Here is a 16,465-nt window from a genome sequence, read left to right as displayed (position 1 = left end):
CACCATGTTTAAGTGTACAGTCCTGTGGTGTCAAGGACCTTCACAGGGTCGTTGCATCCATTTCCAGAACTTTGTCATCGTCCCAAACACAAGCTCAGTACCCAGTAAACAGAAGCTCCCCATTCTCCCCTCCTCCAGCCCCTGGTAACCACTCATCTATTCTGACTCTACGAATTCAACTCTTCTAAGTACCTCATGTAAGTAGAATCAGGTAATATTTGTCCTTTGTTGTCTGACTTTTCACCTAGCGGAATGTCTTCCAGGTTTATCCATGTTGTGGTGTGTACAGACTTCCATCCTTTTCTAGAGATCCCATACTGTGTTTATAGGACACGTGATGTTTATCCACTCATCTGCTGGTGGGCACTTGGGTTATTTCCATCTTTGGGTTAGTGTCCAATAAAGTTTAACATGGGCTCTGGCTCCTTTGTGACTTAGGACCAATGTGACAACTACCTTTTACTTTTAGTTCATCTGCTAGAAACAGGACGTCCATCAGAGCAACTTCCCACTCTGGGGCTCTGCAGGCAAAGCTGGGGCTGGGGACGGTGAAGGAGGAGCATCTGGGTCGCTGGGGACCTTGGCAAAGTGACACGGGAGTAGGGTCTGGCTGGTCAGAGGTAGCAGCCTGGTTGGGTGGGATGGCACAACATGGGGTTCCTGATTCTATAATATAAGAGAGCTTCCATTCATTCATTAGAGTAATTAATCCATTCATTATATTTTTCTTTCACTCATCCATTCCAATATTACTAAACACAGTCATGAGCTCAGACTTCCCCAAGCTTCCAACCATCAGAGGCAGAGAGACAAGCGAAGCCTAAGGGTATGTGGCTTTGGGGGGAGAAGTACGGCTGGGAACCCAGAGGAGGCACCTGTCCTGTACTCGGGAGCCAGGAAATGCTGTCTGGAGGAAGCTCGCACCTGTGCCAAGTCATCAGGGAAGGGAAGTATTTAGCCAGGGGAGCAGAGGATGGAAAGGGGGAACCAGGCCTGGAGGGGCACACGAGAGCCCAGAGATGAAAGGGAGGACCAGCCATTGGCCTACATGCGTGTGACTCATGTTTTGAGGTTGGGGGTGCAGAGACTCAGGAGAGGCAGGAGGGGAAGCCACGGATGTGAGCTGGGACCATTCAGTGAGGGAACTCGGGTGGTGTTTAGGCTTGATCCTGGGGCAAAAGAGAAGTCAGATGGCTTTGAAGTGGGAGAGGAAAGCAGATCCTGTTCTACTTTTGAGGGAGCCAGCATCCCCTGAGCCCTTCCGGAGGGCTCCATGCCTCCCTCGGTTAACACAACAGCTGGCCTCAGTGAGGGAGGAGGTCCCGTACTCCCCATGGGGGCGGCAGGGTGCTGTCACCACCATCCCTTCGGCTCTTCAGCGCGGTCTGTGGAGCTGGTTGGAAACGCAGAACCTTGGCCCTCTACCTTCTGGATCGGAATCTGCCTTTGAAGGGGATCTGCTCGTGGTCCCTGAGCACACTGAGGTCCGAGAAGTGCTGGGGTGATTCCCAAGACTCAGTGCATATTAGAATCTCCGGGACAGTGCTTTGGCCCTACTCCTGGATCACAGTTTCTGGGACTGCCATTCAGGCATCAGGACTTTTCGAAGTTCCCCCAAGCCCCGTGAATTCCGCGTCCTCTTTTCCAGGAGGGCGGGCTGTCTCCTGCAGGAAGCACCATTGGAGGCTCTGCCACTTTAAGAACCGGAGCTGGCTGGCTGCCCAGGAGGCCGCGGGAGGCCACCCTGCCAGGGCAGGGACCAAGTGAGGAAGGGCTGCAGGCTGCCACAGTCAGCGCTGGGCCTGGCCTGGGCTCCCGGACCCGAGCCCCACGAACAGCCCCAGTGGCGCGGTGGCGCGGGCGAGCCGAAGAAAGGGGACCTTTATGCCTTTTGGGGGAACCACACATTCTGCGAGGCCGTGGAAACAAAGAGAGGAACTGTTTGTAGCCCTAGTCCCGACGTCCCAAACCAACAGTAAGTCAGGAGGGCGCAGAACACGACACAGCCCCCTCCCCCAGGACAGCACACACACACGCCCCTCCCCCTGCGCCGCCACCACCCAGGGGCTGTTCCCTGAAATTCTTTCCCCAGGGGGTGGTGGGTGGGTGGGGTGCCTCTGAAGGTCAGGGCTCAGCTCCTGACAGGCAGCACCTGATGACCTCAGGTGTGGGTGGTGTTTCTCATTCTGTCCCCCCTCCTGCAGGGGCCTGGAGGTCCAAGCCACTGTGCCCCAGAAGGCCAAGGTCCTGTGAAAGCAGAGAAAGTAAAACTGAAACCTGTCAGTGTAACTGTCGGTCTTGGGACCGCAGGCTTGCCTGGGACACAGCAGTGAAGCTAATGGCCACAACAGGGGTGGCCATGGGGGCTGTGGCCGGCATGGGGCAGTTGGCCTGGACCTAGGCAGGGCTCTTGAAGGAGGGAAAGGGGCGTGGAGGCAGTTGCCCGATCATCGACTGGAGGCTGAGCTCTGTGAATCCCATTCCAGGCTCTCTCCAGGCCTCGCAACTTGGCTTGTCAGGCTTGTCTCCGTCTCCACTGGGGGCTGCAGTGACACACTTTGGACTGTGCGCCACCAAATGCTAAAGGCAAAGCCTTGTGACTTTGGAGTGTCTCTTCTCTCATGTTATCTGTGCCTCCCTGCCCCCCTCCTTCATTGCAGACAATGGAGAGCTAACTATAATCTGCCTTGCTTCCTGAGACCGTGTGCAAAAATTATCATGCGTTGGGGGCGGGTAGCAGGTTGAGCTTGTGTTGGCAGAAAGGAGAAGGTTGGCATTGATTGGCACGCAGAGGAGGGAAGCTGCTTTGTGTCTTCAAGATCACTGGGTATGCGCTAGAAGGAAGGGAAGGGGAGGTCTGAAAGTAGGGAGCACAGAGAAAGCTGGCTTTACCAGGAGGTGGAGTGGAGATGAGGAAGAAGGAAGAGGAAGGTGGCCTGGGGTGAAGGGCAGGGCAGGGCAGGGGCGCCGACTGTGGCTTGTCCAAAATGATGATGAAGCATCTGAAAGAGCCAGATACGACATCCAGCAGCAGGGCTAAGTCCCAGAGATCAGTTGCTGGCCCCTGAAGTGTTTTATTTATTGATTAATCGGAGCTTCCTTGGAAAATGGGGAGATTTCATGTTTGACTCTGAGAGGCCTGGACACCAGGCTTACACAGCGGTCCCCACTCACACGCAAACATGTTGGCTCCCCACCCCCAACTCCCCGACCTCTGTACCTGCCCAGTTCCCATGGGCATTGCAAATTGCTGCTACTCCTGGTCTTGATAATAATGATTCTTTTATATCGAGCCTTCTGTTGAGTGTGTGTGCATGGGACTGTGTGTGTGTGTGTCTGTGTGTGTGTGTGTGTGTGTGTGTGACTGTGCGTGCGTGCACACCAGGCACAGAGGTGTGCTCTCTTTCAATGAATTTCAATTAATCTCTCCCCTTTTCCATTGAGGGTGACAGATGCACAAAACCAGCATACCCCTCTCCTTAGCAGATTCCACAGCCTTTCCAGGCGATCTGCCAAATTGCTAGATGACATTTGCTTTAAAAAAAATTTGAGTGCATTTTCTTTCTTTTTTTTTTTTTTTTTTAAGATTTTATTTATTTGACAGAGACACAGAGAGAGAGGGAACACAAGCAGGGGGAGTGGGAGAGGGAGAAGCAGGCTTCCCGCAGAGCAGGGAACCTGATGGGGGCTTGAACCCAAGACCCTGGGATCATGACCTGAGCCGAAGGAAGACACTTAACGACCAAGCCACCCAGGCACCCCATGAGTGCATTTACTTATTTTGATTTTAAGTATTTCCCGGCCTGCATTAAGGTGCTATTTCACCTGTGCCATACTTGGTAGTTTTAAAAGCATTCCTTAAACATACGTGAATTCATTTTCTCCTTCCAGCAGTTCTGTGAGATCGATAGTTTGTGTCCCCTTCCTATGGTCTCTTGGAGAAAACTGACAGCACAGAAACCAAATGACTTGCCTTGGCCCTGCAATGATTTTGAAGAAAAGTTAGTAAAAGTAAGCTATGTCCTTTACACTGCATAGAACTAAAGACATTCTGCTCTGAAAAGCATAGTGGCTAAGGGTAGGCTCTCCATCCAGATACTGGTCTGACTACTAGTTAGGCCACTCAGTAGCTAAGCATCTTCAGACAAAGAATTGTATCTCCCAGGGCCTCCTTCTGTCAAATGGAGACCACAGCCCTTATCTAAGGAGCACCGGATGGATTAAATGAGATAACATATGCACGGTGTCTAGAACCGTGCCTGGTACACTGTAATTTTTTAATAAATATCCCACTGGGTACTCAAACTGTTAGTATCTGTATCTCTGGGAAACTCTCTGTAGGACTTTGGGCACAGAGTAAGTTGTAACAAAAAGACCCCAAAATACATTGACTCCAAAAGGATAGAAGTGTATTTCCCTTTCACCTACTGGCCAGGAGGTAGAAGGTCAGTGCAGGACAGGGAAACAACTCTGCTCCATAGGGCCATTCAGGAACCCAGGTTCCTTGACCTGTGTTTCTTCCCACCCCTTCGGGGCCTAGGGTGTCCCCCTCTTCACCCTAGTTGTAGTTTCTCAACCATGTCCACCTTCTGTTCCTGCCTGCAGGCAAACAGCCCCCTTCTCGATGACGTCTCTCAGAAGCTGTTCAGGCCCTTCCACTCGGATCGCTCTTTGACCAGAACTGGGGCACACTTAGCTGCCGGTGAGTCTGGGAAATGTAGTCTGTAGCTGGGCTAACTAAATGTGCCCAACAAACACGTAGGAGTTCTCTTACTAAAAGGAAGAAAGGGAGGGCAGAAATTGGGAGCAGGTCACGGTCATGGGGCCGTAACGTCCCAGAGGTGTGCTTTGGACTTGAATCTGGAGTGGCTAGTGCCTGCTCAGGCTGCCAGATTCTCAGCCTACCTGAGCTCCACTTCTTAGGGATGCCTGATTTACTCTTGGATTTCTTCTTTAGCGAAATCCAGGGACAGCTCTTGGCTCTACGTTTCAAACACCTCTGGTGGCAGCATGGTTATCTCCTGCCGGCACGTCAGACTGTCCATTGGGCTGGGCAGCCTTGTCCCCTTACCACCCAAACCTCCTAGCAAGGGTGGCATCGGCTCTGTTTATTTGTTTGCTTTCTTCTGGATCTTTCAACAACTTCCCCAACCTGCAATGTCAATTTCATACTCCAGAGGTTGTCTCCAGAGAGTCACTACTCCTTGTGATCTTGAGTCCGGGGTATCTGATGAAGGAAAGGTCCCAGCTCCTTCCATTCTCCTGGAGTCCACCCTTGCATGCGCGGAAGAGGGAACCTTCTCCCCACATCATCAAAGATTACCCACGAGCCCACAGGGCTGTAATGAAGTGATCAAGCCACACGTTTGGTGGGTGGTTGGGCAGCATGTGGTCTGGCAGTTCTGTGGTCTTAGAGGTCAACCTCCATGGTGCCTGCGTTTCTGAAAGCGCTTGAGTTCAATAGCAACCTGGCTCCATGAAAGGAAGTGTAGATCAACGTTCCATTCTTATCATTGCAAGTAACAGCTTGGATGGGCCAAAAAAGGGAATACCAATGGAAATCCCTTCTCTAGGGACAGAGAAGGTAGTTTGAAGTATATTGCCTAACAGATGAAGGAGGAACTTTGCATGTGTTGAGGCCCTACCACGTGCCAAGCACCTGCTCAAGGCAGACCCAGAGCCCTGAATAACAAAACAGGCACCTGATGGAGTCTACAGCCTAGCAGGCTTGCTCTGCATTAACCATCTCATTTAATCCTTGTACATTCTGCAAAGCATGTATTTTTCCTATTTTGTGGACCAAAAATGTGAGTAAAGGAAATGGTAGGGACAGTTTTAACCCCATGTCTGCCTGATTCTAAAACTCCTGCTCTTTCCATTTTTATTCTGTCTGCCCTCAGACACTGTCTTTGTTGAAGAGGGACTCAAGCCTACACACAGATGTGACCTGGCCCCTGTGCTAAACACCTGGACCAGTTATTGCTATTAACTCAGGGCTTGGCTTCACTTGACTGTGGTGGTTGGGATTTCGCTCTAATCTGCATCTCTCTCTCTCTCATCCCTCTTGCCTATTTATCCTTCTCTGTGCATCTATCAAGCTAAACTACCCTGCTCCTTCCTGGGGCTCTGACTGCTGTAGGAGGAATTGTCCATTACATCATCTGGACCATTAGAGTCCTGGGTTCCCAAGGCTGCCGGGAAACCCTTCCAAGTGTCCCTAGACCCTCCCCTGTCCCATTTGGTCCTTGGTGTCTCCTCCTGACTGTTCCTTTTCCATCAAGCCCTGTTTGAATCTCCATTGCTTTGTCTGTCATTATCATGTTAGAGGATCCATCCTGTCCACTGATAAAACTGAACAAAACTGAGGGCCCAAGAAATTCTCAAGATCTTCCCTGGTCATTCCCACAGTGTGTCTCCTACTCTGCTTCTCTGCTCCTCCCACACCAGGAAAGGGGTGTGCCCCTGCTAATGGATGACCTTCTCTGTGTGCTGCTGATGCCCATCTCCCCTGGAAACCCGCCTTTGTGTTCTCTTGCTCACGTCATTCCCTCTTGTCTACCGATATTCTCATCAGTCTCTCCCATCTGAACAGGACTCTGTTCTTGATCCCATATTTCTGTCTAACTTCTCCCTTCAGTTTCCCTTTCTCTCTCCCCTCACAGCCAAGCTTCTTGAAAGAATTGTCTACACTAGCTGTCAACACTGTCCACCTATACATTCAGACCTCCATCACCCATTGTGTTCCGGTATATGTTCCCATGATCAAATGCCAAGACAGATGTCATGAAAGGCAGCCATTCTCCAGGTCCAGCTGGTGTTTTTCTTCCCGGAGGTGACTCCATCTGTCTAGAACATTGGTACTATTGCACACGCCCACATTTTGAGCCTCTCTCTCGAGGTGCCTCTGCTCTCTAGGTTTCCACGTTACTTTGCTGGACACTGTTTTCCATCTCCTTATGGTCTCTTTATGGAGACTGCCTGTTCCCTGAATGTCCCCTGCACCTCTGTGTCTTACTCACTCCTCTTCTTGCCTTCTCCCTTGGTGTCCTTGGTGTCCTTCCCTGCTCTCCCTCCTGCCATTGGGTCCTGAATGTCTAGTTTTTCATGGACTGCTGCTGTGGCTGTCCCCGGGCTCCTCCCACTTAGCATTCTAAAGCCAGACTCCTCATCAGACTCTTCTAAGACTTACCCATCTTCTTATGTCCCTAATTTTCAGGAATGGTATCATTACGCCAGCTGCCTGTGCCAGAACAAGGAAATCTAGTCATTATCTTGGAATCCCACTTCTCATTGCATCTTTTGCTTTCAATCTGGTAACAATTCCAGTGAAACTAGCTCTTCCAACTCCTGTAATCCCCCTCCTCCTCCCATTCCCCTACCATTGGGGAAAGACTTTATTGCTTCTCACCCAGATATGGCAAAGGAAAGGACTCTTGAGGGACTGCCTCTACTCCTGTCCTCCATTGGAGTCCTGCCATAGTCATCCCTCTAATGCCTTTGGCTCAGGGCATTTTCCTGCTCGTCAGTGCTCCCAGAGACCTCTGATCAAGTTTACACGCCTTCAGTTAATCACCTGACCCTTCCGAGTAATTTCTTGCCTACCTTTCCACCCCACTCCATCTTGACGACAAGTGTGCCCACCACTCGAGGGGCTGCAGATTCATGCCTTAGGACATGCCTTCACCGGCAGGGCATGTCTTCTACCTTCTTCTACCTTCCTCCTGGGGCTAATTTCCAGTTGTCTGTCAAAGCTCAGCTCAAGCAGCATCTCGCAGACCACGACTGCTGGCTCTGCTCTCACGATCTCACTCACCAGTCTCCCCATCAGCAGCTCCAGGGCGGAAGCACGTTGCCAGCACATAGAAGGTGCTCTACAGATGGTGAAGGAACGGACTGTTTTTTCAGAAACTTCTAACTCTCACTCAGGAAGCCTGAGGCATCAGGTTAAGGTCCTTTGTAAAAAAAAAAAAAAAAACTCTTCAGGGTGTATCCAATTTTTTTTTAACAGAAGTGCACTTTGGCCTTGACAATCAGACATGTAGAAGCTGCACAGCCAGTCAGCTGAGGACAAGGTTAATCCGCCCTCCAGGAGCTAAGCAAAAGAAAGAGACACCACGGTCCCTCCTCCCCACTGTGTCTTTCCTCTGGGTTGTAAGAATACAGGGGATTTTTGCATTTGCCCAGGGGTTCTTTATTCTCCGGGGTTTCTGAATTCCTTCAGTTATGGCATTTGGCCTGGGGGGGTTGACGGTTCTGCAGGATTTAAGGCTTCAGGTAGGAAACAGGTCTCAGCTGGTGAGTTTGTGGTGGATTGGACTTTCTGTGAGCAGTGACTTTCCTCAGCAAGGAGCACAGAAGGCTGGAGAAAGCACTGGTAGAAGGCGGTGCTGCCCGGGCCAGGGAACGCCTTGTGCTCCAGATCCGTTGTTGGCATCTCCCTCGGATTCTGAGGTTCAGTAGAAGCAAATCTTCATCATTTACAGAAACTTTCATTGTTCGTGATGATGCGATTTCACCTCCATGCTTGAACTTTACTTGCTGCCAAATCTGTTCTTTGGAATGGCCGGGATTCTGTCTGTGGTAATCACCTCAGCGTTTCAGATAAGGCACTGGCTGGCTGTCCAGCTGGGCAGACTGGGCTTGGTCCAATGGCCCAGACCATGAGCGCCAGAGATGCCAGAAGCCTCAACCCTGTCACCCGAGGAGACCTCTACTTCTGCTGCTCCCCCAAGTCTGGGCTCCACGTGGCGGAGGAGATCGGTTGGGCTCAGCTACCTATCTGAATGTGCAGATCAGGCCCTGGGGTTTCCAAGTGACAGTCCCAACTTATGACTTACGTAAGAAAGATGAATTTACTGGCCGAAAAGTCCCAGAGGGAAATCTGTATTTAGCTATGCTTGTTTGTAGGGTCAGGGATAGCCTCTCCCTTCCTACCCCTTGGCCCTGCTTCCTTCTCAGCTGGCTCCCTTCTCAGGGCAGCTCCTTCTATGGAGGGAGAGAAATTGTCCTTGCATCTGGTGATTTCAGGGCAAGGAACTATTCTTTCCCAACAGCTATACAAATACAAAAGGTAACGCCGATCGTCTATTCTGGGTCGTGTGACTGAATCTGTTTGGGGTGCTAAAACAAAAATACCACTAACAAGGAGTTTAAACAACACACATTTATTTCTCACGGTTCTGGAGGCTGGGACATTCAAGATGGAGGTGTTAGCAGGTTTGATGTCTAGATAGAGCATGCTTCCTGGCCGGCAGATGGCCATCTTCTCATGAAGACCTCACAAGGCAGAGGGGAAAGGGAGCTCTGTGGGGTCTCCTCTACAAAAGCACTAATCCCACTCACGAGGGCTCTACCCTCATCACGTCATTACCTCCCAGAAGCCCATCTCCTGGGGTTTAGGATTTAGGTTTAGAATAGTCCATTGGAGTGACCATCCCCAAACCAGCCCATGTGATCTTGGGGACGGGGCATTTTGACAGGTCCCCTGGGTCTGAGAGAGTGACTGACAGCCCTGCTGGGGGAGGGACAGTCAAATGTCTGGGCGTGTATGAGTTTCTCAGGGCTGCCACAATAAATTTCCACAATTTGGTGGCTAAAAACAACAAAAATATATTATTTCGCCGTTCTGGAAGGCAGAAGTTTGAAGGCAAGTTGTTGGCGGAGCCACATTCCCTGCAAAGACTCAAGGGAATTACCCTTCCCGGCCTCCTGCAGCTTCTCTGGCCTCCAGCAGTCTTCAGTCTTGACTTACCGCCCTATCCTCCCAGTCTCGGCCTCTACCGGGCTGTGGCTGCTCGTTCTGTGTTTCTCTCGTTCTGTATCTCATCCTCCTGTAAAGACACGCATCACTGAATTCAAGATCCACTAGATTAATCTATAAGGATCTCTTCTGGAGATCCTTCCCTTAATTACATCGGCAAAGACCCTTTTCCCAAATAAATTCATATTCAGAGGTGCTGGGAGTTAGGACTTAGACATACTTTTGTGGGGGCGGGGGGAGAACATAAGTAAATTCATTACAGGGCAGAAAGAAACTAATAGATAGCCACTGCACTGTACCCCTTGACTGCCTAGCATACAATTTCAGAAATGTGTCACCCAGCCTGGTACGGGCTGCCCACATTGCAGCAGAGCTGGCGGCTGCACATTCTTCTTGGTCGAGTCTGGATGTTACTGTTAAGAATCTGCCAGCTGACGGCTAACGATCAAGTTCAATACCCTGGCATCATTTAATGGTGGCGGAAACAAAATAAGACCCTGGGAAGAAAAGCCACTTGGCATTGAACAAAGGGACTGAGGGAAACAGCCTGTTGTGATCACTCCGCCAACAGGCGGCAGAAGAAGGCTGGCAAGAAGCCAGATCCTACCTACTGGAAGACAGGAGTTCCTCCATCCTCCAAGGGTGCCTGGGGCTCTGCTTTCTGGAAGACTTTCCCTGGCTCACTGCCTTCCGTGAGTGGTATCAGAGAGGATGTGTCTTCTGCAGACGGTATCCTCCAGCAGGCCCTTAACGAGCCTCTCAGCCCAGAGGTCCGGGCCAGGCCCCAGCAGTTGAGCAATCTCGTGTCTGGGTTTGCTAGAGGGGGTGTCTCTGGCAGTATGAGTCTCTAAACTCGAGACAGTTGCTGAGCAGTGAGTTTTCTGATAAGTCTGTGAGCTGGCAACCGGGGCTGGAGCCGGGTCAAGTCAGGCTCCGGAATCTGGACCCTGTCCTCACCCCGTCTGTCTGCTAACATCATCTCTGGGTTCTGCCCTTCCCTAGCTCTCATTTAGGTTTACAGCCGTTTGGCCTCTGCCCTGGACACACTGGTGGGGCGGGGGAGGGTTGGGAGGGGGGCGGGGCTAATTAGTCTGCTTGCCCTCAGGCTGTTTCCCAATGGACACCTGTCCACACTGGGAGGGAATAGTCACTTTGGCCAGACCGGGAGGGCCCAGCAAGAGCTGCTGGGAAGAAGCCCTCTCCAGCCTTTCTCTCTTATCTCCCACTGTGTTTTCCTTCTCCCAGACTGTGCTGGCACCAACCTTAGCCCCACGCAGGGATCTGACTTTTGCAATACCAAAAGATGGTGTTCTGGTTCTCGGCTCAGTTGAATTACTGGCCACAGGCACAAGGAGGATCTCGTGGCTCTGTTTTCCCATTTCCCTGCTTTCAGAAAGGCGAGCTGAGATTCAAGTGTGTCTTTTGTTAGAGTACCTTTCTAAAGGCAGAACAAGGGCACTTGGGTGGCTCAGTCAGTTGAGCGTCTGCCTTTGGCTCAGGTCATGATCCCAGGGTCCTGGGATCGAGTCCCACATCGGGCTCCCTGCTCCGTGGGGAGTCTGTATCTCTGCCCTTTCCCTGGCTTATGTGTGCTCTCTCTCTCTCCTAAATAAAGAAATAAATAAAATCTTTTTAAAAGTCTGAAGATGTAGCCATCGCATACCCATTACCTGTTTTTTTTTGTTTTTTTGTTTTTTTGTTTTTAACAAGGTCTTTGAATTTCCAAACTCACTGAGCATTGTAGTCTGAATCCCCAGACCCAACAGGAGAGGGTTTAGCGGCTTTGCTCCACGTATCAGACACTGCTTACTTCCTGGTCAGGGAGGGGGAGCTCCACACTGCTCTGCTCCCCACCCCAATACAGCCCATGCCACATATTAGGACTTGTTGCTTGCAAACCCCTGCTCCTGATACAAAATTCTGTGCTACACAGCACGTTTTTGATCACAGCTGGATCCACAACTGTCTCCATGGTGGGAATCAGGAATAGCTGGATCAAGGCCCTCAAATGACAGGATGAGGACTTTGTCTGTCTCTTACCCTCTCTCTGCCCCTCTGTGACTCCCCAGTCCTCATTTCTGCTTTTCTCTCTGCTGGCTTCATTTTCAGGCTGATTTCATGGAGCTCTAGCCTCACCATGCATTACATATAGCAATATTACCTCTTTCTTGATTGTTCCAACAGAGAGACATGGACAGCTCTGACTGGGCTGGCTTGGGACCTCTGTTCATCCCAGTATTAGCCACTGAGGCCAGCCGAGAGGAGGTACCCTGATTAACTGTCCTGAGTCGCATGCCCACCAGACAGCCCCTCTGGGTTGCAGGGAAAGGCAGGTTCAGAAAGGGAAAAATGCTTGAGAGGCAAAAATAGATGTTCAGAAATTAAGCCTTCTTGGTTTACATTTTCCTGTTGGTCCAGAGTATGACAGCCTGCCCTGCCTTTGCCTGTCCTTCAGAGGATTTGACTTTTCTCCTGCATCCTTAACCATCACGGAGAGGCTCTTTATCTTTTATGTTACTTTCTTTAATTGTGAAATGTATCATGCATACTTATAAGGCATATGTTCATCTTAAAGAATAGCAAAACAAACACCTGCATCCCCACCACCCAAATTAAGAAATAGAACAGTGTGAGTTTCTTAGAAGCCTCAGAATGCCCCTCCCCAGTCAATACTCCTTTCTTTATCAGGGAGCACCTACACAGAATTCATCTGCCAGGCTTTCCTTTATAGTTTTACCCCCCGCCCCCCACACACACATACCCACACACACGCACACACTCATGCATGCACACACTTAAATCTCTAGCAGTATATTATTTGATCTCGCAGAGCGTGGATGCCTACTTTAATGCTATATTATAAAATACAATACATATTCTTCTGTGACTTCTTTCATCCAACATTACATTTTTGAGATTCCTTACTGTTGATGCAAGTCACTGTAGTTCTTTTTTTTTTTTTTAAGATTTTATTTATTTATTTCATACAGAGAGAGAGAGAGAGCAGGAACACAAGCAGGGGGAGTAGAAGAGGGAGAAGCAGGTTTCCTGTGGAGCAAGGAACCTGACATGGGGCTCGATCCCAGGACCCTGGGATCACAACCTGAGCCCAAGGCAGATGCTTAATGACTGAGCCACCCAGGCGCCCCACTGTAGTTCATTTTTACTGCTACATACTAGTCCGCTGTGGGAGTATCCCACACTGCGTGGAGCTCTTCTATTCTTTCGAGTGTATACCGATGCGTGGAATGGCCAACCTGAAGGGCGCTCACAACTTCAAGTCTCCTGGATGATGCTAATTTAGCCCCCCACCAGCCCCCCAAGAGACTGTAATAATTTATGCTTCCAATTGTGGTCAGTGGTAGTGTTTTGGTTGATCTCATTTTTGTCAACTCTAATTTTTGTCGGTCGTGTGGGCGTGGTCTGGGGCTCCTTGTGGTTGTAATTTTTATGTATCATCTGCTTTTCCTCTGCTGTGAAATGCCCTGTTTATGTCTCTTGCCTATTTTTGACTGGGCTGTTGATATTTTTTTTATTGATTCCTAAGAGCTCTTTAAGGGTTTACAAGATTATAATCTGGTATCAGTTCTGTACGTTCAGATACCTACCTGCAGCTTGGGATTGCCTTTGCATTTTATTTATGGTGACTTGAACAAAAGCCGTTCATTTTCATGTGAGATTTTTTTCTTATCCAAGACACCTTTACCAAGCTGAGTCATAAAGGTATTTCCCGATACTATCTTCTAAGAATTTCTTATTTTGTCTTTCATATTTTAAGTGTTAAATCTTTCGTGTTTTAAGTATTTAATCTACCTGGATTTGATTTTTGTGCTTGCTGTAAGATGCTTGCCTCCCAGTTTTACTTTCTTCCCCATTTATTTGCAATGTCCTCTCCATCAGAAATCAACTTTCCATGTGTGAGCGGTTGCTTTTTTTTTCCTCTAAGCTCCCAAACTTTCTGTCTTGAAAGGGAGAGAGAGAGAATCTCAAGCAGACTCCATGTTGAGTGGAGCCAGATGTGGGGCTCTGTCCCATGACCCCAAGACTATGACCCAAGCCAAAACTAAGAGTCAGAGGCCCAGCTGACTTGGTACCCAGGCGCCCCTCACCCAATCTTTTAAAAAAATGTGGTAAACTATCCATAACTTCAAATTTACCATCTTAACCATTTTTAAATACACATTTCAGTGGCATTAGGTACATTCACTTAATATACAACCATCAACACCATCCATCTCTGGAACTTTGTCAGAATCCCAAACTGAACCTCTGTCCTCATCAAACAATAATTCCCCATTCCCCCCCTCTTCCTAGCCCTAGAAAGTGGAATAAGTGGGATCACATGGGATTTGTGTATGGCTTACTTCACAAGTGCAATGTCATCAAGGTTCATCCATGTAGCACATGTCAGAATGTCCTTCCTTTTGGAAATATTCCGTTATATGCATGTACCATATTTTGTTTATCCATTCCTCCATCACTGGACCTATTATAGAATATTGTGAATAATAATATTGTGACTACTCTGCCTATGGTGGCTGTTGAGTGATGCTGCTAAGAACATGGTTGTGCAAATGTCTGTCTGAGTTCTTGCTTTCCATTCTTTTGGATCCATACCCAGAAGTGGGGCTGTAGTTTGACGTTTAATGATTTTGAGTATCTGCTATACTGTTTTCACAAAGGCTACCTACACCATCTTACATTTCTATTTCTACCAGCAATATACAAATGTTCCAATTTCTCCACATCCTCATCAACACTTGATATTTTCAGTTTTTATGTATTGTTTTGTTTTTAATAACAACCATCCTAATGGGTGGTGGAGCGAAGTGGTATTTTTTTTTTTTAAGACGTATTTAGTTATTTTAAAGAGAGACTGAGAGAGGGAGAGCAGGGGAGAGGGACGGAGAGAGTCTTAAGCAGACTCCTGGCCAAGCGTGGAGCCTGATGTGGGGCCTGATCCCCTGACCCTGAGATCCTGACCTGAGCCAAAACCAGAAGTCAGATGCTCAACCAACTGAGCCACCCAGGCACTCCTGAAGCAGCATTTTATTTGATTTTTCTTTGCATTTCTGTAACAATTAGTGATTTGAGCGTCTTTTCATGTGCCTATTAGCTCTTTATATAATTCTTTGGAGAAATGTCTTGTCAAGTCCTTTCTCATTATTTCATCGGGTTGAGGTTTTGTTTTTCTTGTATTCTTTTGTTTGTTTTTAGCTTGTTTGTTTTTGCTCTTGAGTTGTGGGAGTTCTTTCATTTACTCTTAATTGCTATGGTTTTCTAAGAAGTCTTGATATCTGATCAAGGAAGTGTCCTCTGCCGCCAAACAGACCCATACGTGTCTGTCCTTTAAAAAATGATCTGGCATTTCTTGGCCCTTTGCTCTTCCAAATAAACTTTGGCATCAGTTCGTTGAGTATCTTTTTAAAAATCTTGTTCAGATTTTGATTGGAATTGCCTAGAATATGTATATCAATTTGGGGATAACGGATATATTTACCAGATTGACTCTTTCTGTCACAAGCATGCTATCTCTCCACTTACTTGGGTCCTTTAAAGTCTTTCAGTAAAGTTTTACAATTTTCTCCATAACGGCTTTCTCATGGTTTGTTAGATTTACTCTGAAGGGTTGATATTTGCTCATGCTCTTATAGGTGGTATCTTTTTAAATTACATTTCCTAACAGTTACGGGTAAATAGAAATGCAACTGACTTCTACATATTGCTTTTGTATCCAGAAAACTTCCTGAGCTCTCATACCAATTTTAATAATTTATTTGTAGATCACGCTGGGTTTTCCATCCAGACAATCATAAGAGCTGCAAGGGTATTTGTCCTTCCTTACCAATCCTTCCACATTTCAATTTCCTTTTTCCCCCGTGTTCTACTACACCGACCAGTATAATGAGCTGATAATGGGACTTCCTAGGCCTTGTTCCAGATCTTAAAGGGAGTGCTCTCAACATTTTATCATTAAGTATGCTGTGGGGCTTTTTGTTCTTTTTTCTTGTCTTGAGAAACAGAACCAATAGGAAATATATCTGTATTATCTATTGTATCTTATGTATAAAATATAAGAAATTGCTCAAGGGATCGTGGAGGCTGAGAAGTCCCACAGTCTGTTATCTGCAAGCCAGAAACCCAAGGAAGCCAACGGTATACTTTCAGTCTAAGGGAGTCCAGAGGCCTGAGAACCGGGAGCACCAGGGGTGAGGTCCTAATTAGAAGGCAGGAGTAGACCAGTGTGTCAGCACAAACTGCCAGGCAAAGGCAGATCTCCCTTCCTCTGCTTCTTGCTCTATTCAGGACCTCCAGGAACTGCATGATGTCCACCCATGAGGGCCGGTTTGCTTTACTCAGCCCACTGATTCAAATGCTAATCTCATCTGGAAACACCCTCACAGATACCCCAGAAATAATGTTTAACCAACTCTCTGGGTACCCCATGACTCAATCAAGTTGACAGAAAAAATTAACTATCACAATATTCTTGGTTTTGTTACTTGTCTATTTTATTATTTTTATTTCGTTCTTTGCTATTGATATTGTTCCCCTCCTCCTTTTTTTTTTTAACAATGCTTAAAAAATATAAAGACCATTCTTAGCTCACAGGCTATGCAAAAGAATTTGCCAGTCCCTGGTTTAGATTACCACCCATCTCAATGAAGTTTTCCTGTTTCCTACAATAGAGTGATTGCCTGTGTG

At 48.1% G+C, this 16,465-nt stretch overlaps 1 protein-coding gene across 1 annotated transcript in view; it reads left to right on the top strand.

Annotated features, from left to right (window-relative positions):
* Positions 1-4,655: 4,655 nt before the first annotated feature.
* Positions 4,656-16,465, top strand: part of LOC111148542 (D-glutamate cyclase) — a 75,736-nt gene continuing 63,926 nt past the window's right edge. The window contains exon 1 of the mRNA XM_022505183.1: positions 4,656-4,702. The gene's annotated coding sequence lies outside the window, so the exon portion shown is untranslated. The remainder of the gene's footprint in view (positions 4,703-16,465) is intronic.

This window comes from Enhydra lutris, unplaced genomic scaffold (assembly GCF_002288905.1).
Source record: "Enhydra lutris kenyoni isolate GAN:26980312 unplaced genomic scaffold, ASM228890v2 scaffoldscaffold20, whole genome shotgun sequence".
Classification (NCBI taxonomy): domain Eukaryota; kingdom Metazoa; phylum Chordata; class Mammalia; order Carnivora; family Mustelidae; genus Enhydra; species Enhydra lutris.
This window is presented reverse-complemented; position numbering and strand designations above follow the sequence as displayed.